The sequence below is a fragment of the Antechinus flavipes genome, chromosome 1, assembly GCF_016432865.1.
Source record: "Antechinus flavipes isolate AdamAnt ecotype Samford, QLD, Australia chromosome 1, AdamAnt_v2, whole genome shotgun sequence".
Classification (NCBI taxonomy): Eukaryota; Metazoa; Chordata; class Mammalia; order Dasyuromorphia; family Dasyuridae; genus Antechinus; species Antechinus flavipes.
Window position 1 is genome coordinate 281825797 of NC_067398.1, and position 26454 is coordinate 281852250.

At 39.6% G+C, this 26454-nt stretch overlaps 1 protein-coding gene and 1 pseudogene across 1 annotated transcript in view; both read left to right on the forward strand.

Moving 5' to 3' along the window:
• PGM5 (phosphoglucomutase 5) overlaps positions 1-26454 on the forward strand; it is a 286144-nt gene that overhangs the window by 34957 nt on the left and 224733 nt on the right. The window lies entirely within an intron of this gene.
• Positions 12492-26454, forward strand: part of LOC127545942 (G protein pathway suppressor 2-like) — a 42292-nt pseudogene continuing 28329 nt past the window's right edge.

The following is a 26454-nucleotide window of genomic DNA, read 5'->3' on the forward strand; positions in this document are numbered from 1 at the left end:
TTGAATAGGACCTATCTAAGCTTTTGTTCCACTACCCTAACCTTTAAAAGACTAGACTTCACTGTCCACAATGAGGCATCTGAGAAGTACAGTGTGGAGATCTAATTGTTTAATTATCCAGAATACTAAAGAGCATGCACAGCACGCAAAAGAATAAGGCATTCAGATTTTAGCTTAGAAAGACCTTGCTTTTGTCTCCATTTGAATAGCTCCTAGCCTAACTTTAGACAGTATTCATATACTATAGCCCCTGGGCTCCTTGAGCTGCAGTACCAGAGAAACTGAGGTAGAAATATGACAGAGCAAGGGAGAATTTGTCAGGGACCAAGTATAGAACAGAGAACAAATCTAGATAGCTTGAGAAAAGGACAACAGGAAAGACAAAGACCTCTTTCTTTAAAGGTGTACACCGAATTGAAGCTGAGCTTTAAATGGCTCCAGTTTCTCTCATTAACTCATTTCTTGCTGCAGTCAAGAAATGAGAGAAAAGAAAGAAGCCAAAGAATTCAATTTGCCTTGATTTGGAATTTTATTCCCCAGCCATCATTCTTTCTTGAATCTGCAACCTGGCCAGGGTTGCAGCCCAGAAAAGAAACCTTTAATTATTGGCAGGGACATAGAATGCCAATCCAGAAAAGAATAGAACACAGTGTGCTAAGAGCAAAAGGTCTTGGGACTGAGAAAAGTAGGAGCAAAAGAGTTCCCACCTGTAGGGTTGGGTTAGCTAGGTTATCTCTCAACAAGTAGCTGAGAAAAAGTTTTAAATAGTGCCCTGGGGCTAAGAAAAAAACTGAGAGCAGTTTAAAATCCCCAGTCTTTGTAGACAGCTTCGTGAACATGCAAAAGCATAATTTTGAGGCTTCTACAATTAAAAGGCTGTGGTGGGAGGCACTGCTCTAACGCAGGATGACCTATTCATGGAAACTGAGTCCCATTTTAAAGTGTATGGGACAAACATGCTTCCTGAGGGCTGGAAGCTGCGGCTTTTAAGAGCCAGGTAAAGGTCTGGGAGGGGCGCGGCCCACTTGTCCAAATTGCTAGCAAAGTTCTGTTTTAAAAGTTGGTGAAAACCTTTCCGGAGATTTGAGAAGATTAAGATAGAGGCCCCAATCTCCCCACTGTACGGTACCCCAAGAAGAGGACAGGATAGGAGCATTTAAACGGCAGGTTGCCAAACCACATGGGAGAGGTCTGAAATAGAACTTGAGTTCTACACTCCCCACTCCATGGAAGAATGGGGAGGAAAGGCCAGAGCAAGGGTGGAGGAGGAAGAGATGCCATCTTACCCAGCACAGTGTGTGCCAAATGGCGAGGGCTCTTCTGGTGATTCCATGCAGGAACTTGAGGGTGGGGTAGCTCATCTAAATCCCCACGTCTTGCTGGGAGAGCAAGGCCTGAAGGAGAGATCACTTATCCCTGCCCAGGGAGTAGCAGACGTGGGTAGAGACATATCTCTAAACTCATCCCAATTCAGTGACCTTTCTCCTCATGGCTAGAGCCTGACCATTAGAGACTCCATTGCATTTAACAATGGAGTGGGAAAAGGACTCTAACACTGCTCCTCTTAAGTTTCTCCTGTTATCTCCCCAGAACAGATCAAAGAGAGCACTGGCCTAGGACCCCCAAGAGGGGTGGGGTCCCCAGAATGGCCATGTGTCTCCTTGATGGGGGGGGAGGGGGAGAAGAAAGGGAGAGGAGGACGGTATAAGGGGTGAGGGGGCGTGTTAAAGACTCCCTCTTGTGTCTCAGAGTTCCTGCGTGATAGCAGAGCTTTCTGGTGACAGAGAAAAAAGATTAGAAATGCATTGAGCTGCAAAGGAAGGGCCTTTGTCTCTGGAAAAGAATTTGGACAGGGAGTTTCCTCAAGCAAAGCATCTGCTGGAGGAAAGATTTTAGAGGCAGAGGTGTGTCTAGACAGGTAAAAGCTTTTAGTTTTTCAAAGTCTTGCAGCCTCTCTGTATCTCTAGAGACAAAGAGTGAGACAAAAGAAGGCCTTTTGTCAATCCATAGCAATTCGAAAAGAATTGTGCATGAGCTTAGAGCTCCAACAATGACTCGAGCCTGACTGGAGTGGCTTGGGCTCCACTGCAAGATAAGGGGAAAAAAAGTCTTTTACCTTGTCCAGAGTTCTGGATTTCCTGGTCCTGCTATCTGTAAGAATAGAGGCCTTTTCACCTGAAATGCAAGTCGGATGAGAGGGAAGGCAGATATTCTTCCCCCTACCTTTAGAGATAGAGTGAGACGAAAGAAGGAATGCAGATATTCTTCCTGGAAGAATACTGCCGGAACAGCTCAGAACGCAGATTGGTTCTGAGTGCCCTGAAAAGGTTAGGGTTCGGTTTGGTCCCTAAATTATCTAGTTTTGGGGTTCTTTCAACAGGGAACCAAATGATGAGGTCTAGATATAGCGTACCTAAATGAAATTAGGGTTTAGTTGAGGTCTAATGGCAGGTTTGGGGTACGGAGAGTCAAAGAGAGCTCCCCTGCAAACCCATTGGAGTCAGCACAAGGATACAGCGGTAAATGAGGTTTAGTAGCGGCACGAGTCCCCAATAAAAGCATTTATTGGCCCAAAAAGCTAGATTGATAAAAGAGGTTTATTATTGGGTTTGGAAGCAAGGTTAAAGCATAGTTAAGGAAATAGGTGAAGGTAGAGATAAGGCGGGCACCAAATAGGGGGTCAGTGGACAGAAAGTCCTGACATGGATAGCATGTTTGGGAACTCTGCAAAGAGGGGGTCCCCACTTGGCCCCTTTTATAATGACAGATTTAGCTAGAGGGGCCTATGAGTGTAGCCACAAAGTTGGCTCAGATCCAGATGGGGGTTAGGACAGGTCTGTATCTTCTATTGGAATTCAAAGGGATCAGGATTTGTGAATCAAAAGGTAAATTACATTAACTAGGAGCGGTTGGGAATCAGAAAGATAGGAATCTTAAAGGGACCACATCTGCATCACCCAGAGAGCAGACATAAGAGAAATGGGTTTCAGTTATAATTCTTTCCTTCTCTCTTCATATCTTCAAGTAGGGGTTCATTGAGTTCTTGTGTGTGTGGTTGAGGAGATTGTTTTAGGAGTATAGAAAGAATTAGATATTCTCTGAGATCCTCTTTCATTCCTGTAGTACGATTCTGAGATTCCACATCCACAAATTAGAATGATGCTCTATCCTCTAACCCCTAAAAACATTTGAGGCAGTTGCCCTACCAGAGAGGAGATAGCCACTAACAATCCAAGATTGGGAGAAGTTGCTTTTATTCTAACAATAGAACACATTTGGCCTCTTTGTTTTGGAAATTTCCTAGTTCTTCTTGATTTCACTTTATCCTCCCCTTCCCAGTAAATCTCCATTTAAGTCTGAACCTGTAGGCCTTCCTTAGAAATTTCACAAAAGAACTATAGTGATATGTAAGTGACCATTTAAAAGGATTGTTGTGCTTGCTGGATGGAATTCTGAATTCTGTAGGGCTCTGACTTGCTGATTTGTTTTGGCTAATTTGATATCTTATACAGCTCTCAAGTGGGTTTTTGATGGAGGCTTTGTAAATTTCTTTACTAGTAGGTAAAGGAAATATTTTAAGTCTCAGTGCTGAGTATAGGTCTTTGACTGTGGTTTGCCATATAATTTATTTATTTGTTTATTTGCAAAGAAGATGATATAAACTTGCTAAGAAAATATCAGGCAGGCATTTTATAGGACTAAAATTCTAAAGCCTCAGAACAACAATGACTTGAGTAGAAGAAATAGACACTCCCTGGCACTTTCCCCTTTACTAGTGATATTTTTGTGTGAGATAAGGTGTGCAGAATCCTAGAATTCAAAGCACCCTTGATGCTGATGAATTATTCAGACAGACTTTTTGTTGTTGTTATTGGGTAGTTAGTTGCAGTTCCCTGAGGCAATGTATCTATATACCTCTATATGTATCTTTTGTTTCTGCTTACTCAAACTAGGTCTCCATTTATGAGAGATTGGACAGTTTTTCAGTTATGGACATAACATTCTTTTGAGTCCTTTGTCATTCTGGATGAGTATGATTTGGGGTTGCAAGGGAATGTTTTTCCAAGAAAAGCAAAATGGAGGTTTACTAATCTTCTGAAATTCTTCACCTCATTCCAAAATGTTACATCATCTTATATCAGCTTTCAATGTGATCCTCTTATGAAGGGCTCATATATGAATATAGTCATCAATCAGGAACTGTAATGACGGCGTATTTAAAATCAGCCGGAGTCAGGAACTCAGGTTAAGAGAAAAATCTTCAGTCTTTATTGAAGTGAAGAGGTGAAAAAAGATTGCGATAGCAATATGGGCAAGAAGGATTGCGATAGCACTATGGGCAGCTGCGACAGGAAGCCAGCTAGCAGAGAGAGAGAGATCTGAGCTCTCCTCCCCTTTCTTTTTCACTCCCCTGCCTCCACCCAACAGAATCGTCATTTCCTATACAACACATCAGGACTTGCACAAAGTGGGCGGTGACCATTCTTTCTCCAAGCTTATATATTAATAGAGTATGGTCCAATTACTATTTAGCCTCATGTGCTTGGGACATCAGTGCATCAACTCAAGCCTCAGCCCATTACAAGGAACTTTTTTTTTTTTTTTTTTTTTTTTTTTTTTTTTTTTTTTTTTTGCTGAGGCAATTGGGAAGTGTTAAGTGTCTGAGGCCAGGTTTGAACTCAGGTCCTCCTGACTTCAGGGCTGGTGCTCTATCCATTACACCCCACCTAGCTGCTCCCCTCCCCCCTTTTTTACAGTGTAAAAGAGAAAAAAATTAATTTATTATTATACTTTTTCTTCAACAAGTATGATAGAGTGTGATTTGTGATAGAGGCTGTGGCAATCTTGGAGGAATCAAAATCAAAAACCAGAAATCTTTTTTGGTCCTTCATTCAAGGCAGTAAGTTTCAGTCTTACAAAATAGCTCATGAAACCAGCAACCACTGCCAAAGATTGTATCAATTAGACGCCATCACACACCTGGTACACAATATTCAGCAGAACTGATGGGACTTCTAACCCTGAGAAGTAGCCTGAGAGGGAGGGAGCCAGCACATCTGGGCATGCGGTGAACCTAGATAGGTGAAAGCGCCAACTCCGCTGTGTACTAAGGGTATAGGGCACATACTTCAGGGTACTGGGATAAAATGCAGGCACTGTGAGCTCATATGATTCCCTGGCAATGAATTAAGAGATGGTACTGGGCAGAGGAGTGCTGGGGTTCGGGGTCCCAACAAGTTTGTTCTTTGCAATCTTTGTGTTTGCCTTGGCAAACTCTAGTTGCAGAAATTGGAATATTTACAATCTAAAATGGGGTTCACAATTTTTTTTTTTTTTTTGCTGAGGCAATTAGGGTTAAGTGACTTGCCCAGGGCCACACAGCAGGAAGTATTAAGTGTCTGAGACCAGATACAATATTTTCTTTAAGGGGCTTCTGATAAGCATATTCCTACTTTAAAGAGTCATATTTGGCCTCTTTCTTTTTCTTTACATAATAGCTTTTTATTTTCAAAATATATGCAAAGATAGTTTTCAACATTCATCCTTACAAAACCTTGTGTTCCAAATTTTTCGCCCTCCCTTTTTCCCATCCCTCCCATAGACAGCAAGCAATCCAATATATGTTAAACATGTGCAATTCCTCTACATATATTTCCACATTTATGATGCTGCACAAGGAAAATCAGATTAAAAAGGGAGAAAAATGAGAAATAGAAAAAAACAAGCAGTCAACAATAAAAAAGGTGAAAATACTGAATGTGATCCACATTCAGTCCCATTAGTCCTCTTTCTAGATGCAAATGCCTCTCTTTATCACAAAACTATTGAAATTGTCCCAAATCTCCTCATTGTTGAAAAGAGAATCCCATTCTTAAGAATGTACACATAAAGTTTATTCTCTTTTCCCTTCCTTTCCTGGCTCCTGCACTCCCCTTCCCATTCTGTTTTCATGGCTCAAACTGAATGACTTTTTTTTTAGTTCCATTTGCCTTGGTTTTTTTTTTTCCCCTACATTAGAGTGAGGTTGAAATTTTGGGTCAATGGAAGGCAAGGATTATTTTGTTCTTTGTGTCCCCATTGTTTAGCACAATATTTTTGTTGAGATTGGCAAGGGAACTTCAAAAATTTGGGGTCATAGATCTAGTTTCCAGAGGTGTCTCAAAAGAATTTGTAGGCTTGAACCAATTTCTTGGTCAAGGGGCAAAGTTTTATTGTAATTATAATGCCATTACAAGGAGACTAAATTCTAAGAGAATTTAGCAAAGTCCTAAGAGAGAGGAGACAGCTTTATCCAGCTTTCTGTCATTGACATGCTAATTCTATGACTCAGAGGTAGGGTTAGGATCAGGGAATGGTCTCAGAAGTTTGGTCTTTGGGGCTTATCCTGAGGCCAGAAGTTATCTGATGGTCAGAATCAGACAGATTGTTGTTCTTAGATTGGGAGTGTGGGAAATCCCTGAAGCAGACTCCAATGTTATGCCACAGTTCTCTTTCATTGTCCTGACTCAGTTTCCCTGCACTAGTTTCCCTTGTTTCAGTTTCTTTAACTGTTCTTTGTCAATCCCTTAAATTGTAAAAAAAAAAAAAAAAAACAAACAAACAAACAAACAAACAAACAAAAAAAACCCTCTGGTCCATTACTGAGGACCAATTACTCTAAGGTTATAAATTGTTAGCCCAAGTAAAATAAACAAGAGAGTAGACCTCCTGACTCTTTTCTGTCCTCAAGAATTTACAATATCCCTCTAAAATATTCCAAGATATTTCACTGACATCTTTATCTCTGTGTATTCAGACATCCTGTCTCTGGGTTTTTTGGGGTTTATGGCCTCTTCCATCCTGACAGTTTTTCCGCGCTTCTCACCCCTTCCTTTGTTCAGAGAAAAGGTATTTAAGAAGTTGGGGTTCCTCCATTCATTTCTGGAGGATAGCAGCTGGCGGCTGGATGCTGGGCGCTGGATTCTTTGAGATGACAGTCTCCTCCAGCCCTGGGACCAACATGGATTCCTTGGTCCCAGTATATCTTTATCTCTGTCTGACTGGATAATTTGAGAAGAGAGTCCTGTCCAGTCAATCTTACTCTCCCATTAATAAAATATTAAAAACTCTCTAATCTCTCTCCTGCCTCAGTTTCTCCGGCATTACACCGAAGCTAGAAGATTTAAGATTACTGATTTATTGTTAGAACAGAATTAATTGTTCTTTAAACATTTGGTGGAATTCACATATAAATCCATCTGGCCCTGGAGATTGTTCAGTTTCTTTTTCTAAAATGCAACTTCTTAAGTAATTTATTTCCTCTTTTGTTAATTTGGGAAATTTACATTTTTGTAAGTATTCATTTGTTTTACTTAGATTATCATATTTATTGGAATACAGTTGATACTGGTACTAGTACTGATGAGGGATGAGGGTACAGATGGAGAGGTTAGATAGGAATGGGTGGGGTTTCATTCTCCAAAGGTTTGCTAACCCCAAAGGCTATGGTAAAAAGCTTTATTGTTAAAGAAACACCAAGAAGGATTCTCTTGGTAGGCATATCATTCTCAAGAAAGAAGTGATCTGCAAAGAGCCATATTCTGAAGACCCATTTTATGCATGAGTCTAAGGGAAATCTCAGGTGAATGTGAAATCTTGCATGGAGTTGTGACTTCCCCCAAAAAAGCTTATCTTGCTCTGAGAGGATGCAAGACCATTTGGATTTGTAGATCAAAGGAACTTATTTTTGGTGAATTTACATAATTTTACAGGGCTCACTCAGGTCATACAGAGTTTTACTCTCATCATCTCCCCCCTCAAGTAATAAGCACAAATTCTTTTGGGAAAAAGGTCAAGGGTCTCAGGTCTTCTGTACCTACAACCGATGAAAATGGTTGTAGAGTGATCCTAATGGGGGATTGTGCTTGGAGGAGAGAAACGAGATCTGAAAACAGCAGCTACAACATTCAGTAGATGTTGAGTTTGCCCATCAGTTGTCTCATGATCCCCAGGTCACAGAAGAAGTTGGAATTTTGCAGCTCGAAGCCTAGAGGAAACAAATCTCACAAGCAATCTGAAAATGCAGGGGCAAAATACGAACAAAAGGATGATAATCAGAAGAGGAGTTAGTATAGGGACCAGTAGAGACCATAGAGTCCCCTAGTGTCTGACCAAATCTGACCATTGGCGAGTGCCCATAGAGTAAGACCAGGAAAGCTGGAAAGAGAGCATCAGGAGTAATGTCCTCAGGATAAGGAGGGAAGAAGATTATAGGCAATATCACCCTTCCTTCTCCAGAGATTTTTCAGGATTCTTGCCAAAGAGAAACTTCAGGTCCTCTATGGGCTCACAGGAATACAATGGGATATCTGAAGGAGAGAGAACAGAAGCAGCATTTTTAATTCTAGAAATATGAGTCTATCTGGGGGACCCTTCCAGTTTAACTGTCATTGGAGTGGTCAGAATGACATTGTATGGGCCTTTCTATTTTACACCTAAGGGGTTGGATCCTTGGGGCTTCCAGGTTTTTAAATATACCATATCACCTAGATTGACAGGAGATGGGATTTGAGCCTGAGCCTCCCAGGGCCTGGGGAAGTGCTTATATGCGTATTCAGAGAATGCCTTTTGAAATGCACTGAGCTGAGTAGCAAACTGAGTGACTTCTTGCAAATCAGAATCCACAAGGATGTCATTGGTTAAGAAAGGCCATCCATACAGAAGTTCAAAGGAACTCAGCTTAATTATCTCCCAGGGGGCAATTCTGACTTGAAGTAGCCCCAATGGGAGAGTCTTTATCCAGTCCTCTCAAGTCTCTAGGCATAGTTTAGTAAGGACTCTCTTAAGCCTGTGGTTCATTTTCTCCACCTTCTCAGAGGCTTGAGGACACCAGGCAAAGTGGAGATGATAAGAAATGTTAAATGCCTTGGCTACCCCTTGGGTTACCTGAGAAATAAAGGCCAGCCTGTTATCCTTCTGTAAAGAGTTGGGCAAGCCAAAACATGGTATGGTTTCTTTCAGAAAGCACTTAGTCACTTCCTGAGCCTTCTCAGTCCTAGAAGGAAAAGCTTCTACTCAGCGAATGTATCAACAAATACTAGAAACAACTTGAAATCTCTACAGGGGGCATATGCGTAAAGTCTAGTTGCCAATCCTCACCAGTGTACGTGCCTCTCTTCTGGACTGGCTTCAGGAGAGGTGGGGGCTTATTGGCTCCCTCAGGATTCACCTGTGCACAAATTGGGCAGGCCTGGCAGACCTGATTGTTTCTCTCAGCTTGTTGCCAGTGAAAATGCATGTCACCAGGGAATGGAGGGCATTTTTCCCCAGGAACGTAGCCTGATGAAAACCAGAGATCAGTTTCCACTGACTTGCCTCTGGGACTAAGAGGTGAACTGAGGACGTTTGAAACCAACCAGAGGGAGAAAGGATGTACCCCTTTTCCTCTGCAAGAGCTTTTTCCTGTGAGCTGTAGGAAGGAACAAAAGACTCAGACAGCTGGGGAATTAAAGGTGCCATAGTCAATAGTGAAAGGGCAGCAGCTTTAGCAGCTGAATCTGCAAGCCTGTTCCCTTTAACTTGAAGTGAATCTCCCTTTTGATGTCCTTTACAGAACATAACTGAGACCTCTCTGGATTCATGAACAGCTTGCAATATTTTGATGCAGAATTTCTCCCGCATGTTTAATGGGAGAGTTTTTTGCTATCAACAAGCCTCTTCCTTTCCAAATAGCTCCGTGAGCATGCAAAATATGAAAAGCATATTTAGAGTCAGTGTATATGTTGACTCTCATCCCCTTCCCCAATTCTAAAGCTCTGGTTCCAGGACTGAGTAGACATCCTAGGAAGTAATGACTTAGCCTCAAGGATGGTATGAAGGGTCACCATTAAACAACCTGCTTTTCTCTCCCCATTCTCAAGAAAGCTAGATCCATCTGTGAACCACTCCCCATCTGGGTTCTCAAGGGGAGTGTCCCTTAAATCAGATCTGCTGGGGTAGACAGAATCTATAATTTCCTCTCAATTATGGGCAATCTCTCCTGGTTGAGAGACATCAGGGAGAAGAATGGCAGGATTCAAAGTGTGACAGACTTGGAGTGTCAGGTCAGGGGTATCTAACAAGAGGGCTTGGTACCTCCCATTCGAGAGCCACTGATGCCCTTTGGCTTCTAAAATGCTCTGGCCTCTGGGGGGTGAAGGAGTTAGAACTTCTAATGGATGACCTAAGATCAGTTTGGAGGCTTCCTCAATTAACAGGGCCATGGCAGCCACTGCTCTGAGACAGGGTGGCCATTCTAGGGAAATTGAGTCCAGCTTATTTGAGAAATAAGCCACAGGCCTGGGATCAGTTCCTAGAAGCTGGGTAAGGATTTCCAATGCCTTCCCATGCCTCTCAACCACATACAGGGTGAAAGCTTTCTGTAAATCAGGGAGGGCAAGGGCAGGGGCAGAGGTCAGTTTGGCTTTCAGAGTTTTAAAAGTCTTGGCCTGATCAGATCCCCATTAAAGAAAAATGTTATTGTGACCTTGAATAGAATTATAGAGGGGTTTGGCAATAATCCCAAAATTGGGAATCCAGATCCTGTAAAAGCCGGCCATGCATGGCCATGTACACAGCTGCTTCTTTGAGGCAGAATCTGGCAGGCTTAGGATAGCCTGTTTCCTCTCCTCAGTTAGAGAGTGAGAGGTGGGGATGAGATTGTGGCCCAAATATTTGACAGACTGGCAGGCAATATGGGCCTTTGGTAAGGAGACCCTGTAGCCTTTCAAGGCTAGAAAATTTAGAGTCTTTGTGGCTGCTTTTAGGGACTCCTCTCTGGTGGGGCTGCAGAGCAAAATATCATTCGTATATTGGATAAGGCTACTGCCAGGCAGCTCCAGTTCCCTTAAATCTTTAGCTAATGCTTGCCCAAACAGGTGGGGGGGGCCTATCTCAAAGCTTTGAGGCAGAACAGTCCAGGTTAACTGGTGGGGGAGTTCCCCTGGCCCATTCAAAGGCAAAGAGAAACCTGGAGTCCTTATGCAAAGGAATACAGAAAAAGGCATCTTTAAAGTCCAGGGTAGAAAACCATTGTGTATTCCCAGGAATCTGGGTGAGAATCATATATGAATTGGGCACTAAAGGATGGATTGGAATGACTGCTTCATTAATTGTCCTCAGATCCTGCAACATGCAGTAGTTTCCATTCACCTTCCTGACGGAAAGAATTGGAGTATTGCAGGGAGACTGGCAGGGAATTAGAAGTTTAAAGTATAGAAGTTTAAGGAACTTTTCAATCAGAGGTTGTAACTCTATCCTGTTTTCCTGTTTAATTGGATATTGGAGGGGAAATACACTAGGATCCCGCAGCTTAATCAGAGTGCGAACATGTGTGGCTCTTCTAGGAATGCCCTGATCCCACACAGTCTATGTCCTCCCAGATTTCATATGGAATATGGGAGGGTCTTGAAAAGAGTACAAAGAGATTATTTGGAAGTTTGAACAGAGAGAATTGGGCTCCCAGCTTCACCATCAAGTCTCTCCCCATTAACAGGGTGAGACAGGAAGTGAAAATTAAAAATGTATGTGGAAATAATAGGTCCCGGAACTGGCAAGGCAGGGGGAAGGTTTCCAAGCAGGTCCGGTGTCTCCATCAATTCCCATCACCTTATGCAGGGAGGGGGGAGTGGGACTTGAGTACTAGAGCAGAACAGAAAGAGAACCTTTCCCTCCCTCCCCCCCTACCCTTCCCGCCCCCGCTTCCTCCCTCTCCCCCCATCAAAGAGAAATGAGATGAGCATACCTGCTATGTCCAAAGTGACCCTGGGTTCGGCAGTGGGATGGAGCAAAGGGAGCCATGGCCAAACCCTGGGCTTCATCAGTCCAGGTCCTGAGAAGCCTGCAGGGTGAGATGGGGGAGGGGGGTGCAAGCAGTGGTTTTACCGCTCTCTGGGCAGTCGCTCTTCCAGTGTCCTTCCTGTTTGTATCTAGGGCAAGGGCCTGGAGGCTGACTTTTCAGAGGGCAATTCCTTGCCCTGGCAGTGGCCGTGCCTTTTGCACCTAAAGCACACGCCCTGGGCTCTTTGGAAATAGGGGCTGCCAGAATCTGGGCCTATTCTTTGTTCTTTGTTCTGGCCTTTCAATCCTCCTCTTGGTCCCTATTATTGAATACCCCAAAGGCAACTTCCAATAACTGAGTCATAGGAGTCTGGGGCCCTAGAATCAATTTCTGTAGCTTCTGTCTTATATCTGGGAAAAACTGATTGATAAAATGCATGCCAAGGACAGTGTTCCCCTCTGGAGAAGTGGAGTCCAGATTAGTGTATTTCCTCATGGCCTCTACAAAGCGACCCTGAAAGAGGGCAGGGTTTTCCTCAGCTGCTTGGGTGAGCTCTCTAAGCTTGTTGTAATTAACCTGCTTCTTAATCTCCTTTTTCATGCTCTCAATGAGGCAGGTTAGGAGATGATCCCTCTTCTCTCTGTCCCTGCTCCTATCCTGATAGTTCCACCTGGGGTCTGAGATAGGCACGGCTATGGCCCCTGCTCGAAATCTATCAGGGGAAGAGGCAGCCATGTCATCTCCAAACTTCTGGTCCAGGTCCCAGATCCTCTTTTTCTCCTCTATGGTACAACGAGAGGAGATAATGATATTAATATCTCCCCAGGACAGATTGGAGAGTAATGGCTTTAAACCTTTCCTCAATATACTTGGTGGGATCCTCAAAGTACCTGCCCAGTTTCTTCTTAATTTGGGAAAGATCTGACATGGAAAAGTATCTGCACTCTAAGAGATCCTCCCCCTCCCCCTCTCCCTCCCTCCCCTGTTTGACCACTTCCTTCAAGGGGCAGAGTTTAGAAGAAGTAGCCAAATCAAGGTCCTGAGTAGCAGCTGTGGCTGAATCAGGCTTGTAGAGAGGTGTAAGAGAAGACTAGAGGCTCAGAAGGAGGAGGGAAGGAACAGGTTGAGGAGAAGGAAGCATCTCTTCTTGTTCGAGGAGTTTGGATAGTCTCAGAGTCTGGCTCTGGGGGAGAGGGAGTTGGATAGTGTGGGATCCAAGGTCCCCCGTCTGATAAGGGGGTGGTTCTGGAGGAGATTCGAGAGCATCCTGCTGAGGGCCATAGTGGAAGGGTAGATGCTCCTTGTACCCCCAAAGGAGTGGAAAAGAGGGGATCATTCAGGGGATCAGTGTCTATCTCCAGGTCCCCCACAGTAAACTTAACTAGCAACATTCTGCGACTTAATCTTAATTTAGGATCCTGAGACAGACCCATGAAGGCCTGAACATGGGGAATTTAGGTCCACCTACCCTGTCTCCTGCAAAATAAGTCTAGTTTTCTAATAGTAGTGAAATTGATTGAGCCATCAATTGGCCATGCCTCCTGGTTGTCTAATTTATATTGTGGCCAGAAAGTATTGCAAAAATAGATGAGCTTTTTCTATTTTAAATCTCTCTCTAGCTGAATTTGTCTATATTTTTTAAAAGACAGCCTAAGGGAGAATCTTTAGGAATGGAGAAAGAAAGCTGACCCATCCTGCCACAAGCCCCAAGCTTTCCCAATTCTATAGCTCTAGTCTACTTTAGGCATTCCCAGAGAGACAGAAAGATGTGACAAAAGCTTTCCTCAATAAGAGGGTTATTTCTCACCCCACAGAAGGTTGTCTGCCTCAGAGAGACAAATCTGCATGAATGCAAGGCTTTAGACAATTTCACTTGCATGCCCTGAGAAATTTGAGCTATACCCCGCTAAAAAAGGGTGGTATGGTAGGCTTACCTCAACTGGAAAAACCCTTGTGGATGGCCACCATGTAAGGGCCACCAAATGATGAGGGATGAGGGTACTGATGGAGAGATTAGGCAGGAATGGATGGGGTTCCATTCTCCAAGGCAGGAGTTCAAAGCCAAAGGCTAGTAAAAAGCTTTATTGTTAAAGAAACACCAAGAGGAATTCTCTTGGCAGGCATATCATTCTCTAGAATGAAGTGATCTGCAAAGAGTCATTTTCTGAAGACCCATTTTATGCATGAGTCTAAGGGAAATCTCAGGTGAGTGGGAAATCTTGCCTGGAGTCGTGACTTCCCCCAAGAAAGCTTATCTTGCTCTGAGAATATGCAAGACCATTTGGGTTTGTAGATCAAAGGAGACTTTTTTTTTTTTTTTTTTTTTTTTTTAGTAATTTTACATAATTTTACAGGCTCACTCAGATCCTACAGAGTTTTACTCTCATCAGTACTACTAATGCATTGTTTGTGGAGTTGTGAAACAAACCAACCATTCTGGAGAGTGATCTGGAACCCCCAAAGGGCTATAAAATTGTGTATATCCTTTGACTCAACAGTGCCATTGCTGGGTCTGTATCCCAAGGAAATCATAAAGGAAAGAAAAGGATCCACATGTGCAAAAATGTTTGTAGCAGTTATGTAGCACAAAATTAGAAAATGAGTGGATGCTCATCAATTGAGAAATAGCTGAATAAGCTATGGTACATAAAGGTAATGGAATATTATTGTTCTATAAAAACGATGAACAAGCTGATTATAAAAAGGCATGGAAATATTTACATGAACTGACATTGAGTAAATTAAGCAGAACCAGGAATGCATTGTACACAATAACAATAACAGTGTGATAATCAACTATGAAAGGCTTAGTTCTTCTCAGTGGTTCAGTGATTAGAAGCAATCCCAGTAGACTTTGGACAGAAATACCATCTGCATCCAGAAAAAGATCTAAGAAGAGTGAATGTAAATCACCACATGCTATATTCACTTATTTTTTCTGTGTTTTTTTTTTAATCTCTCCCATGGTTTTTCCCTTTTGCTCTGATTTTTCTTTCTCAACATTATTCATAAAGCAATATGTATTAAAAATAAATACACAGTACAATTAAAAAATTAACTCAAACAAGATTAGAAGAGAAGCAATAAACTGGGAAAACATTTTTAAAGGTTCTGATAAAGGCCTTATTTTCAAAATATGTAGAGAATTGACTCTATAAGAAATCAAGCCATTCTCCAATTGATAAATGGTCAAAGGATATGAACAATTTTCAGATGATGAAATTGAAACTATTTCTATTCGTATGAAAGGATGTTCCAGATCACTATTGATCAGAGAAAGGCAAATTAAGACAACTCTGAGATACCACTACATACCTGTCAGATTGGCTAAGATGACAGGAAAAGATAATGATGAATGTTGGAGGGGATACCAGAAAACTGGGACACTGATGCATTGTTGGTGGAGTTGTGAATGGATCCAACCATTCTAGAGAACAATTTGGAACTATGCTCAAAAAGTTATCAAATTGTGTATACCCTTTGATCCAGCAGTGCTACTACTGGGCTTATATCCCAAAGAGATATTAAAGAAGGTAAAGGGACCTGTATGTGCCAAAATGTTTGTGGCGGTCCTGTTTGTAGTGGCTAGAAACTGGAAAATGAATGGATGCCCATCAATTGGAGAATGGGTGGGTAAATTGTGGTATATGAATGTTATGGAACATTATTGTTCTGTAAGAAATGACCAGCAGGATGAACACAGAGAGGCTTGGAGAGACTTATATGAACTGATGCTAAGTGAAATGAGCAAAACCAGGAGATCGTTATACATTTCAACAACAATACTATATGAGGATATATTCTGATGGAAGTGGATATCTTCAACAATGAGAAGATCCAATTCAGTTCCAATTGATCAATGATGGACAGAATCAGGTGCGCTCAGAGAAAGAACACTGGGAAATGAATGTGGACTGCTTGTTTTTCTTCCCAGATTATTTTTACCTTTTGAATCTGATTTTTTTTTTTTGGTGCAACAAGAGAACTGTATGGATTTGTACACATATATTGTATTTGGGATGTACTTTAACATGTTTAGCATGTATGAGATTGCCTGCCATCTAAGGGAGAGGGTCACCCCTAGAGTAGGAAGGGGAAAAGTTGGAACAAAAGTGAGTGCAACGGACAATGTTCAAAAATTACCCATGCATATGTTCTGTCAAAAAAAAAAAAAAAAACAAAACTAACTGATGAGGGGAAGAGAGATTTTGCCCAAAATTGGTGAGGTATTTGGGTGACTGGGTTTGGAATTGGGAGAATTTAGGCAATTTCTCTTTGATATTGAGGAAATCCTAGGCAGTTCAGTCCATAAGGATTTTCTTATTTTCCTTTGATAAGATCAGGTGAGTCTTCCCTTAGAAAGAACAAGGAAACTGTGAATCATGGGAAAAGAACAATCTAAAGTAACTGGCCAGAAACTATATAGTATCCTGGAAGATAGCACTCTAGAAAATGGGCTTAAGATCTTGGAGAATGTACCAAAATACATAGGGAAGGAAGAAAAGAAAATTATTAAATATTGTTGTTTTGTTTGGGCAAGCGTTCCCCTGGGAGGAGATTTCTTCTGGCCAACATATGAATCTTTTGAGATTTGGGTGTTGGAAAATTTTCTTTGGAAAAATTTAATCAGTATGTAAATTCAAAGGAGTCTGTTAATTCTGAGGGGAGTGAATATGCAGCCCTATGGTTGCTAACTGTGGAACAATCTGTTTTGAGGGAGGATGGAGAAATTTTATCCTTGGGACCCCTTCTTGGCAATGCCTCCTCCCTATGCCCCCCAGCAGACCACCACTCCTAAGGCCTTCATTCCAGAATTCCTTTCCTCAATTCCACACCAAGAGAGCTGAAGAAGGGAGATCAATTGATTTAAAACTATTTAAAACTATTAACTATTTCCTGTCCTCCTGACTTTCAGAGGGAGATTAAGCAAATATTAAAGGATCAAGAAAACTTTCCACTCACCACAAAGACTAGCTTGTTCCCACTTAGAAAGGTCCCACTCTCCCTGGGAGGAATCAAGATTGTAAATGATACCCATAAGTCACATGGAAGGTGCAAAACTTTAAAAAGTGATGAAAGTCCTTTTAGAAGATCCTTCTGGGTTAGTAGAACAGTTTGATCAATTCCTTCATCCTAACATTTATACCTGGCCTGAATTGATGTCAGTTTTAGGGATCATCTTCACTGGAGAAGAACAGGGAGGACCTGGGATAATGCCCACCAGGGAAGAACAAAAATTTTCCCCTCAGAATCCCAATGATTCTGGGGTCAGAACAATCCAACTCATAAAGTACGAGGGACCTATGACAAATAATTATTCAGGATATTGGGAATGTGGTCCCTCGAAGTCAAAATATGAGTAAAGTAACAGAATTTAAACAATAAAAGGAAGAGACCCTCTCAGCCTTTAAAAATAGACTCAAGAAATTTATGAGAAAGTATTCTGGGTTAGAAAATGATGCCATGGTGCAAAGTCTTGTCACCAATTCATAGCCATATGTAAACAAAAAGCTCCAGAAGCAAGAAGGGTGGCAGATCAATCCCTTGGATGAATTATTAGAAATAGCCCAAAAGTATATGTAGCCAGAGGGACTGAGGAGAAGAAAGAAAGATAAATTATGTTATAGTCCTTCTAATAGGAAGAGCAGACTAAAGTTATGCTTCAGATGGTGCAAACAGTTGCTAAGTCTATAATGAAAAATCAAGGGCAACCTGGTAAAGATGGGAAGGGGGGATTTTTGGCCAGAATCCTAGCCAACAGGAGATTTAGAAAAAGGAAGGGGAATGGGTCTCCCAGTATGGACTCCAGTAACTTGTTTCAATTGTGGACTAGAAGGACATATGAGGAAGGATTGGCCAACGGGGAAGAAGTACCAAAAGATCTATTGCCTCATAGAAAAAGGAGAAGAGATGTCAGGGGCTCATTGAAAGAACCCACCCAGAGCCCTTGATAAATTTAAGGGCAGAACCAAACAAAGAGGAATTTGTTTTGTTTTGTTTTGTTTTCTTTTTTTATTTAAGCTTCTTATTTTCAAAACATATTCATGGATAATTCTCCAACATTAACCCTTGTAAAACTTTGTGTTTCAATTCCCCCCTCTCCCCTTCCTGTAGATGATAAGTAGTTCAATATATGTTAAAATCAATATATGCATACATATTTATACAATCATCTTGCTACACAAGAAAAATCAAATCAAATCAGAAAAAAACAAGAAAGAAAATAAAATGCAAACAGATTTTTAAAAAAGAGTAAAAAAGCTATGTTGTGAACCACACTCAGTTCCCACAATCCTCTCTCTGGGTATACATGGCTGTCTTCATGAAAAGATCATTGGAACTGGTCTGAATTATTTCATTATTGAAGAGAGTCTTGTCCATCAAAATTGATCATCGTATAATCTTCTTGTTGCCATGTACAATGATTTCACTCATTTCACCCAGCATCAGTTTGTGTAAGTCTTTCCAGGCCTTTCTGAAATCTTCCTGCTGATTGTTTCTTACAGAACAATATTATTCCATAACATTCATGTACCACAATTTACTCAGCCATTCTCCAACTGATGGGCATCCACTCAGTTTCCAATTTCTTGCCACTGCAAAAAGGACTGCCACAAACATTTTTGCTCATGTGGGTCCCTTTTCCTCTTTTAAGATCTCTATAGGATATAACCCCAATAGAAACACTGCTGGGTCAAATATCAATTGCATAAACTGATAACTCTTTGGGCATAGTTCCAAATTGCTCTCCAGATGGTTGGACTCTTTCACAATTCCACAAACACTGTATTAGTGCCCCAATTTTCCCACATCCACTCCAACATTTATCATTATCTTCTCCTGTCATCTTAGCCAATCTTACAGGTATGTAGTGGTATCTCAGAGTTGTCTTAATTGGCATTTCTTTGATCAATAATGATTTAGAGAACTCTAACTATAAAAAAATATGACTTAAATATGCTTTCAATTTCTTCATCTGAAATTTGTCTATTTATATCCTTTGACCATTTATAAATTGGAGAATGGCTTGAATTTTTATAAATTTAGTCAATTCTCTATATATTTTAGAATTTGGAAATGAGGCCTTTATCAGAACTCTTGAATGTAAAAATATTTGCATAATTTATTGCTACCCTTCTAATCTTGTCTGCATTTGTTTTGTTTGTACCCAAACTTTTTAACTCAATATAATCAAAATTATCCATTTTGTGATCAATAATGATAACTAGTTTTTTTTTGTCACGAATTTCTTCCTTCTTCACAGATCTAAGAGTTACACTATGTTCTTCTAATTTGCTTGTATCACTCTTTATGTCCAGATCATGAAGCCTTCCCTCCTTCCTTCCTTCCCTGTTTCCCTGCTTCCCTCCTTCCCTCCTTCCCTCTTTCCCTGTTTCCCTCCTTCCCTCCTTCCCTCTTTCCCTGTTTCCCTCCTTCCCTCTTTCCCTCCTCCCCTCTTTCCTCCTTCCTTCTTTCCTTCCTTCCTTCCCTCCTTCCCTCTTTCCCTCTTTCCCTCTTTCCCTCTTTCCTTCTTTCCTTCCTTCCTTTTTTCCTTCCTTCCTTCCTTTTTTCCTTCCTTCCCTCCTTCCTTCCTCCCCTCTTTCCCTCTTTTCTTCTTTCCTTCCTTCCTTTCTTTCTTTCCTTCCCTCCTTTCTTCCCTCCTTCCTTTCCTCTTTGTTCCCTCCTTCCTTCCTTCCTTCTTTTCTTCCTTCCTGCCTTTCTTCTTTCCTTCCTTCCTTCTCTCTTTCCCTCTTTCCCTTCTTCCCTCCTTCCCTCTTTCCCTCCTTCCTTCTTTCCTTGCTTCCTGCCTTCCTTCTTTCCTTCCTTCCTTCTCTCCTTTCCTCCTTCCTTCCCTATTTCCTTCTTTCCTTCCCTCCTTCTCTCCTTCCTTTCTTCCTTCACTCCTTCCTTTCCTCCTTCCCTTCTTCCTTCCTTGATTCAGAAAAGCAGGATCTGTATTTACCTATTGTAAAGCCCCATTTTTATTTCCAAAATCACTTTTAGAGTATTGACAGGATAATTTTGACATGTATATGTCACTATTTTTGATTTTTACTCTCTCTAAAGAACTAATGGTATCTGGAATAGACCAGGAGTCCAAAGATTTTCCCCTGAGAGCCAAATCTTTCCTGCTCTCTTTTTTTATATGTTATGTTAAAGACATTTTTACATTTTAAAATACAATGTAATTTTATTTAGGGTCATAATTTTATTTCAGCCTCAATAATGATAAATCAGTGTTGAAGTTCTTGGACTATATAGCAGTTACATTGAAATGGTAAGGAACAATTAGCAAGAGATTCTTATTCATTGGTTATCAAGTCCACAGTAGCAATTAAAAAGAATTAAAATTAAAATGAAAAATGAAAAAAGAATTAAAAGCTCATTTTGGAATTTTTATCATTCAGGTATTGTCTTTCTTAGTACAATATCTGCTGTACAATGCTGCTGATTACATGTTCCTAGTCATTTTCTGATAGGTTAGTTTGCCACATTCTTTGTAGCAATTGAGAAGGAAGGCTAGTGGAAGTCTTTTTTATGAATAAGCTGTCCTTCTGCAAAGCCTAGAGTAATAAAAAGTTATTTTTAAATTTTATAACTTTGTGCTCTCATTTGATAAAGAAATAATCACATGTCACGATTGGTGATAGTGGAAAATATCACTTAGTAAATGAGTAGAAGTGTCAGGAAGTGCTTTGGGTCTATTGTTCATTCAAAGAAACTTAAGTTGGATAAATCAGTTTTATATTATCCTCATTTCAGTCCATCTTGTTTGAGTAGATTGTTGAAATAATATTGGATAAATATTTTGACTGATGATAAAACCCTTCCATTTCCCATTTTTAGAGGCCAGCTTCATCACATATACTATATCTTCAAACACTTTTTGTCAGTCATTGTCAAATCTATCTCTGGGAGGAAGATTTGTCAACATCAAGAACACTTTTAAGTCCTATTTTTCCCATTGACTTAGCACATGGCCTTTGGAAAATCACTTTGCTCCATAGTGGATTCCTGCCAGCATATCTAAGGTTCATATTTAATGGTTTTAAATTGTGTCATGGGAAATTCATTTGCATTCTTAGTTTTGGAATTTCCCAAATATTTGCCTTTATTTATAATATAAGCTTTGCTTTCTGGAAGCCTAATGGCTAAGAATTTTTGGATTTCCTACTATGGGACATTTTATACTCTTTCAATTCATCTTATGCTTCAGGTTATAACTTTCTCCCTCCTTAATCTCATCTTTATCCTTACTTCAACCTCTAGCTACTCTATTTCTCATTGCTTTCTAAGTTCATTTTCTGTGTCGTGGCTTTATTTTCTTCTCTTTCAAATCTAAATGGTAAACCATTCACTTTTATTCTTATCCTCACATGGGCCTTTGGGCCCTCATGTCTATTCAGACCCCAACCTTAGATTACTTTCACCATCTGCTTGTTTACTCCTATTCATGTGTAGCTGGGGGATGTCATATGAAGGGTTGATTGAGTTTATTCATTTATTATTTCTTAATTTATTACCTATTATTCTTTTTACTGCTGTGATTCTTTTCTTTTGTTCTTGAGCCACTTTACTCCCCATATCCCAAGTACATTACCTCATATTTTAAACTTAGGAATGATTTTGTTAAAAAGAGGGAGTTTACTGTGGGTGACTTCAATTTTCTAAGTAAATTATGAAGTAATATCTTCTGCCTGGGGATATGGGGACTGAGGCTCAATGAATGAACTTAATTAGCCCAGTATATGACATCTAGCTGAGCCCACCACTTGATTGAAACTTTTCTTTTTAAACTTACCAAGCATCTTGTTCTTGCATTCTATGCAGCTATAGATGTTGTTGATTTCTACCTTCTCTTGGATTCTCTTTCCTTCCTGAATTTTCCACATACTTATTTGTTCTGTTTCTCCTCTTTTTGTATAACTGCTCCTTCTTAGTCACTTTGCCAGGTCATTGTCTATGTCCCATCTTCTAAAGATAAACATATTCCCTTCTGAATACTCTTTTGATTTCTGTTCTATCAGTGATCTCATCAACTATCATAGATTCAATTATCGTATCCATGAATATGACTCCTAATCGACATATCTAACCTCATCTTTCTCCTGAACTCCAGTCCTTAATGAGACATTTCCATCTAGCTTTAACACAAACTCAATATGTCCAAGATAAAATTTATTATGTTTCCTTCAAAATCTATTTATTTTCATAATTTCTGTGGAGAATTCTAGCATCTTTTCATTCACTTAGGTTTGAAACTTCTTAGTAATTTTTTAGTTATCTCTCACTATCTATGTATAATCATTTGACAAGTTATGTTGATCTACACCCCCAACATCCCTCATGTTCCTTTTCTCTACTTACATAGATACCACTGTAGTTAACATGTTTTTAACTTCTCTTTTTCACTATTTTAATAGACTCTTAATTGTTCGCTATTCTTCCAGAATTCCTTTGCAATCTATCTTCCACATTGGGGTTCATTTGATATTCTTTCTATTGTGCCACTAGCCATTCAATTAGACAAAGGACACAGCTTAGATGCTACCTCCTAGAAAAAGCCTTTCCTGATTTCCTCCCACTTGCGGTCTGATTGTAAAATTACTTTGGATTATTTTATAAATGCTCAGTATTTACTTATATATGTTTATAGTGTATATCTTCAACAATCTAGCACACATTAGCTTGAATATTGGATGAATGAAAAACTATTAAGCACTAAGATGACAGGGAAATATAATGATAAATATTGGAAGGGGTGTGGGAAAACTAGGACACTAATGCATTGTTGGTGGAGTTGTGAAATGATCCAATTATTCTGGAGAGTAATTTGGAACTAAAACCAAAGAGCAACCAAATTGTTCATTTAGCAGTGTACACTACTGGGTCTGTATTCCAAAGAGATCATAAAAGAGGGAAAAGGACGCACATGTGCAAAAATGTTTGTAGCAGCCAGAAGAACATTATACACAGTAACAGTAAGATTATGTGATGAGCAACTGTTTAGACTTACCTCTTTGTAGCAATGCAGTGATCCAAGACAATTCCAATAGTCTTGAGGTGGAAAATGCCATTTATTTTCAGGGAGAGAAACATGGAGGCTGAATGTGTATCAAAGCATAGTATTTTCATCTTTTTTTGTTTTTTCTATATGATGGTTTTTACTATTTTGGTTTGATTTTTTTTTTTGTACAACATGACAAAAGTGGAAATGTATTTAAAAATATTGTACTTGTATGTCATATCAGATTGCTTGCTGTCATGGTGTGGGGGGAAGTAAGGGAAAGAAGGAAAAAAATTTGGAGCACAAAATCTTACAAAAATAAATATTGAAATTTTAAAAAATGAAGTATTGAACACTGACTATATGTCAGGCACTGTTCTGAAGATAAAACAAAAAGAAAACATTAGACTGAGAATTCCTTTCTTTCAAGAGTTCATGGTCTAATTGGGGAAGATGGTATATAAGAGCTGCAGGTCAGATGGAAAGGCCCACAAGTCCTAAAGAGTGGATGAGAGGCTAAAGAGTCTCTACAAATCTGAGTACTTGTTAAGTACTTGATAAATATTTGTTGAATTCCAGTATTTAAAATACCTCCCTCCCCATGATACTTAGAACATATCCATTCATCATCCCCAATAGCACAATAACAGAGCTCCTCAATTCATTTTGATATCTTCATACCTTTAAATTCACTGTTAATTGAATTCTTTCCTGTTGTAGGCTTATTTACTAACATTAGTGTAAGATCTGCCTCTTTGGCAAAGATTCAAGTTATGTTTAAAATTGAGGGTTTTGACATTTATTAGTCATTAGCCATTTTTATTCATGACACAAAAGATGTAAGGAATACACAGGATAACCTAAACTAACTCTGAACCATATACCTTGTCAAGCCAGAGCATCAAGATCTGAGGAATTTGGCAAAGCTTTCACAATGAAGAGAACAACAATAATGCAGTTGTTATTTAGAAGATACTTTTTGAGAAAAATGCCAAGATTCTTCTTGTTGTATATTACTTATTGAGTAATGTATTTTGTATTTTCAAAAATATTTTACAACCTGCACACAAAGTTTTCACAATGGCACAAAACAACATGGAATTCTTGTTACAGCAGAACTGAAGTGGTTACTAAACATGATGGATCACCCTTTGCCAATAATTTCCTTTCACACTTCAAAGAGCCTTGATTTCCTTTAAAGGAAAATTTCTCCTCTATAAATTCCTTAAACTAATGAAATTTCAGTCCCAATCTCTGTCTCCGATTCTATATAACAGCTACTGTCCTGGGAGCTTTGGGGATACAAATATAAAAATGAGACAGTTCCTTCCCCTTGAGATACTTACATTCTACTGCAGGAAAAACAAATGATGAAGATGCAAATCAGGTACAGATTGTTCAGGGCCTACAGATAGGCCACAATAGCTGAGATATAGCTCTCCTATCTACTCTTTATTCCAGGGAAGTGGCTCCTGAGTTCTTTCTTTGAAAATGAATGTTTTGTAGCCCATATTCCAGTTAAAGAAAATGGGGAAATTGTCTTTTGGAGGAGCAAATACTTCCCTGGTAGATTCACATCAAATATGTTAGCAGAAGGATGAAAATAGCACAAGAACAGCTATCTCAGATCAGTAAGCCCTCAGGAATGCAGACAGTAGATTTGGTAAAACAAATTTCTTGGACAAGAAAAATTAGGAAGGGAACTTGGCCATAGTTCCTGTTCCTTTTTATGTCAGTGATGTGTTGGTAAATGTTTATCAACAAGCTTTTGATATCTATATGTATGTGCGTGTGTTCTATATTATACATGAATACTTTCTTAAATCTAGAAATCAACAAAATCAAGCCTGATTTGATATGTTTGCTGATTTCCAAGGTGTATATTCTCTTTTTTTTTTTTTATTTTCTAATTTATTTATTTTTTTTTAATTTTTTATTTAATAATTACATTATATTGACACTCGTTTCTGTTCCGATTTTTTTCCCCCTCCCTCCCTCCACCCCCTCCCCTAGATGGCAAGCAGTCTTTTATATGTTGGATATGTTGCAGTATATCCTAGATACAATATATGTTTGCAGAACCGAACAGTTTTCTTGTTGCGTAGGGAGAATTGGATTCAGAAGGTATAAATAATCCGGGAAGAAAAACAAAAATGCAGATAGTTTACATTCGTTTCCCAGTGTTCTTTCTTTGGGTGTAGCTGCTTTTGTCCGTCATTTATCAATTGAAACTCAGGTCTCTTTGTCAAAGAAATCCACTTCCATCAAAATATGTCCTCATACAATATCGTTGTCGAAGTGTATAATGATCTCCTGGTTCTGCTCATTTCACTTAGCATCAGTTCATGTAAGTCTCGCCAGTCCTCTCTGTATTCATCCTGCTGGTCATTTCTTACAGAACAATAATATTCCATAACATTCATATACCACAATTTACCCAGCCATTCTCCAATTGATGGGCATCCATTCATTTTCCAGTTTCTAGCCACTACAAACAGGGCTGCTACAAACATTTTGGCACATACAGGTCCCTTTCCCTTCTTTAGTATTTCTTTGGGATATAAGCCCAATAGAAACACTGCTGGATCAAAGGGTATGCACAATTTGATAATTTTTTGGGCATAATTCCAGATTGCTCTCCAGAATGGTTGGATTCGTTCACAACTCCACCAACAATGCATTAGTGTCCCAGTTTTCCCGCATCCCCTCCAACATTCATCATTATTTTTTCCTGTCATCTTAGCCAATCTGACAGGTGTGTAGTGGTATCTCAGAGTTGTCTTAATTTGCATTTCTCTGATCAATAATGATTTGGAACACTCTTTCATATGAGTGGTAATAGTTTCAATCTCATCCTCTGAAAATTGTCTGTTCATATCCTTTGACCATTTATCAATTGGAGAATGGCTTGATTTCTTATAAATTTGAGTCAGTTCTCTATATATTATGGAAATGAGGCCTTTATCAGAACCTTTAACTGTGAAAATGTTTTCCCAGTTTGTTGCTTCCCTTCTAATCTTGTTTGCATTAGTTTTATTTGTACAAAAGCTTTTTAATTTGATGTAATCGAAATTTTCTATTCTGTGATCAGTAATGGTCTCTAGTTCATCTTTGGTCACAAATTTCTTTCTCCTCCACAAGTCTGAGAGATAAACTATTCTATGTTCCTCTAATTTATTTATAGTCTCGTTCTTTATGCCTAGGTCATAGACCCATTTTGATCTTATCTTGGTATATGGTGTTAAGTGTGGGTCCATGCCTAATTTCTGCCATACTAATTTCCAATTATCCCAGCAGTTTTTATCAAATAATGAATTCTTTTCCCAGAAGTTAGGGGCTTTGGGTTTGTCAAACACTAGATTGCTATAATTGACTATTCTGTCTTGTGAGCCTAGCCTTTTCCACTGATCCACTAATCTATTTCTTAGCCAATACCAAATGGTTTTGGTGACTGCTGCTTTATAATATAATTTTAGATCAGGTACAGCTAGGCCACCTTCATTTGATTTTTTTTTCATTAATTCCCTTGAGATTCTCGACTTTTTATTGTTCCATATGAATTTTGTTGTTATTTTTTCTAGATCAATAAAATATTTTCTTGGAAGTCTGATTGGTATAGCACTAAATAAATAGATTAGTTTAGGGAGTA